Source organism: Chrysochloris asiatica, unplaced genomic scaffold (assembly GCF_000296735.1).
Source record: "Chrysochloris asiatica unplaced genomic scaffold, ChrAsi1.0 scaffold00229, whole genome shotgun sequence".
Lineage (NCBI taxonomy): Eukaryota > Metazoa > Chordata > Mammalia > Afrosoricida > Chrysochloridae > Chrysochloris > Chrysochloris asiatica.
In genome coordinates this window covers 5037701-5041509 of record NW_006408747.1, presented here as the reverse complement: position 1 = coordinate 5041509, position 3809 = coordinate 5037701, and positions in this window count along the sequence as shown.

Here is a 3809-nt window from a genome sequence, read left to right as displayed (position 1 = left end):
GGTGTCTTTTTATAGCAGTATGCCAGGGAAACCAAGATTCAACAGACAGTCAAGTATCTTAAGATTATTTACCCCCTTTTCCCCATTCAAACCATGTCTCAATCTCTGTATCCCAGAGCCCTGTTTTTCCTTTTGTATACATCATTATTTGCCTCTGTGCCACTTCAGCTTCACATTCATCCTATCATATTTTATTTCATTGCAATGATTAAAATCCCCTCCGTGCATCATCAAATAACCGAAGGACACACCCCACAGACCTGACCCCCAATGGCTGTCAACAAACAGCTCCTCTCCCTCACTGAGTCCCGTGTGCCCAGCCACTCCATCTGTCCACGCCATAATAGTCCCCCCACCATTTAGGGTCTGGGCAGTTTCCAGCCCTCCCCCCACCAAGGTATTCCAATTAGTTATAGGCTGGATACGGGCCCACATGTTTTCTGTGGTAATGTTTCTGTCTGCCCCCCTCCCCCTCCCAAGTGTCTATTTCACAATGGTAGGCAATGGAGACCAAGATTCGAAAGACAGCCAAGAATCCTAACATTATTCTCCTCTTTTCTCCCTTTCAAGCCATGCCTCAATCCCTGTATCCTGAAGCCCTGTTATTCCAGGGTTGTACATACCTTGTCATTTACCTCTGTCCCACCTAGCCCATCAGAACCTGCCCAATCATTATCCTGTCTGCCTTGTTCTTCTTTTTCCCCTCTCCACCAATGATCAGGATTTAAATATATGTGATCCTCCCCTCTTTTGGGTGAGTTATTTTTCTTAGTCTTTTACAATAATGGTCTTACACAGCATTTCTCATTTTGTGACTGACTAATTTCACTCAGCATAATGTCCTAAAGGTTCTTCCATGTTATGTGATGGCTTGCAGCTTCCTTGTTGTTCTTCAAGGTAGCATTATATTCTATTGTCTGTATGTACCACAGTTTGCTTATTCATTCATCATTTGATGGGCATTTTGATTGTCTCCATTTTTTTGCTATTGTAAATACTGCTGCTATGTACTTTGGTGTGCATATATCTACTCATGCTATGGCTCATATTTCTTGTGGGTAAATACCAAGTACAGGAACTGCTGGGTCCTATGGTATTTCTAGTTCCAACCTGAGGAAGTGTCATATTGCTTTCCAGAGTGGTTGGACCATTTTGCAGTCCCACCAACAATGTAGGAGGGTCCCAGTCTTTCCGCATCCTCACAGGCATTTGTTGTCCTCTGCTTTTTTTTTTTTTTTTTATCTTTGCTGTTATTGCTGGTGTAAGATGATATCTCATTGTTGTTTAGATTTGCTAGTGATCATGATCATTTCTTCATATATTTGTTGGGTGCCTGGATCTTCTCATTGGTGAAGTGTCTGTTCATGTCTTGTGCCCATTTTTTAATTGTGTTATTTGTCTTTTTCTTGTAGAGGTGTTGTAGTTGCCTATGTATTTTAGAAATGAATCCTTATCTGATGCAAAAGATTTTTTCCCATTCTGTGGGTTCCCTTTTTACTTTTTTGGTGCAGTCTTTTGATGCACATAAGTTTTTAATTTTTAGTATGTCCCACTAATCTATTTTGTCTATTTTTGTTTGTGTAATTTTCAAAATGTTTGGTAGTCTGTATATGCCCCAAAGTAGCACCCTCACATTTGTCCCTATTTTTTCCACTGATGACCTTCATAATTTTGGGATTTACATTTAGGTCTTCAATCCATGCTGATTTCATTTTTGTATAGAGCATGGACAAAGGTCTTGTTTCACTATTTTACATATTGAAACAGTTTTCAATTGATACGTTTTCCAGTTCTGCTAGCACCATTTGTTAAAGAGACTGTCTCCTCCCCATGCAATATGCCTAGGCACTTTGTCAAAAATCATTTGGCTGTATGTGGTTGGGTTAATTTCTCCATTTGTGTCATCACTGTCTACTCTGTTTGAGGAACGATATCTTCCCAGGTCATATTTTGGTTGAATTCTGACTTGAGGGCTAATCTTCTGACACTATAGCAGATAGTATTCTGGTACTATTCATCATGTTTCAATATTCAAAATTCTGGTGCTATCTGACAGTATGTCATTGATATTTGTAATGTTTTCAGTGGCTAGTAATTTAGAAATAGACTGTCTCTCCTTTTTCCTGCTGTATGTTTGTCTAGAAGCTCAACTGAAATCTGTACACCTTGGGTGTCCTGCCAGCATTCAAAGATCTTTTGATGTATCTTCCAGCATCACAGCAACATGCAAGCCACCATAGTGTGACAACTGACAGATAAATAGTGGTTTTTACTATTAGCAGTAGTGAAACTTAAAATATTAAAATCAATGCAATTAAAAACAGTCAGACTTTAGAACCAATTTAGAAAATCCATCCTTATAATTTTGTTATTGTACAACCACTTTTAGTACCAAATATTTTAGGATGGATTTTCTGGAGAAGCAAAACAAGTTAAATAAGTGTTGTCCAGCCAGTTTTGATTCATAGAAACACAGTTTAGTGTTCTGAAGGAGCAGATGGTGAGCTTGAACCACTACTTTGAAGTTCAAACCAACCATTAAATCCAGAGCTTATCCTATAGTGCCAAACCAGGACTTTGAAAGTTACATATGTAAACATAAAGAAAAATTTATATCTTTATATATATATAAAGAGAAATTTATGTCAAGTAAGAGGCACACAAAATTGTAAAGGTGGGAGACTCCCAAGTCTGGCTCAAATAAACCAAGATCTGCTATTCAGATGAGTTGCAGGCAGTCAGACAGATATACAGGTAATAGGTCACTGGAACAAGTACAAAAAATTTGTCTGAGGACAAGTCATATGAATGATACAGACCTAGCAGAGAACACACAAGCTTTACCTTAGTGTATAATATATTGGAAGTAGGCCACACCCCTGAGGAAACATTCTTTCACTTGATTGACTGCTCATAGCAGGCCTCATCATAGAGTTAATTACATTATAATAGATCTCATTATAGGGATGATATCCTATCAACCATCAAACCAGTCAAACCACTGAGAATCCTTTCCCAATCAAGTTGACATAGAATTGTAACTATCTCATAAAGAACAGATAAGGATACAGAAGGATGAAAAAGTCAACAGGTTTTATTCCACTTATGAAATTTGAAATACTTTTTTTAAATTATAATTTTCTTCTGTTTTTCACTTAAAATATCTATTGAGTTTTTATTAAATATGGAATATAGATTTTAATATAGATGGATGATCAAGTTGATATGATTTCAGTCATTCAGGATAACTATCTGGGCTATTCTGAATGGGTATCATAACATTACATTTTCACTAATTTACATTTGATATACAGCATAACTTAAAGTAATTTATAAACATATATGCAACTCTATCAAATACTTCTTTCCTTAGAATCTTTTTATGTAGTCAACTGATAGGAACTATGCTGTTGTTGTTGTTAAGTTATGTCGAGTAGATTCCGACCTATTGCAATCCTCTATAGGGTTTCCAAGGAACAGCTTTTGATCTGGAACCACCGACCTTGCAGTTCAAACAACTTTGCAGTCAGTGCAGTTCTCAGTCTTTTTGACTCATAAATACTCTTTATAGGGTTTTAGAGGAGGGGATGGAATGTTTGAACAACTGACCTTTCAGTTAGCAATCCAATACTTAGTCTATGTTGTTGTTGTTGCTAAGTGCCGTCGAATCAGTTCCTACTCATAGCAACTGTATAGGGTTTCTAAGGAGTTGCCGGTGAGCTTCAACAACTGACCTTAAAGTTCAAACCAACCTTACAGTCCAGTGTACTAATGTGTTGTTGTTGTTGTTGTTAAGTGCCGTCGAGTCG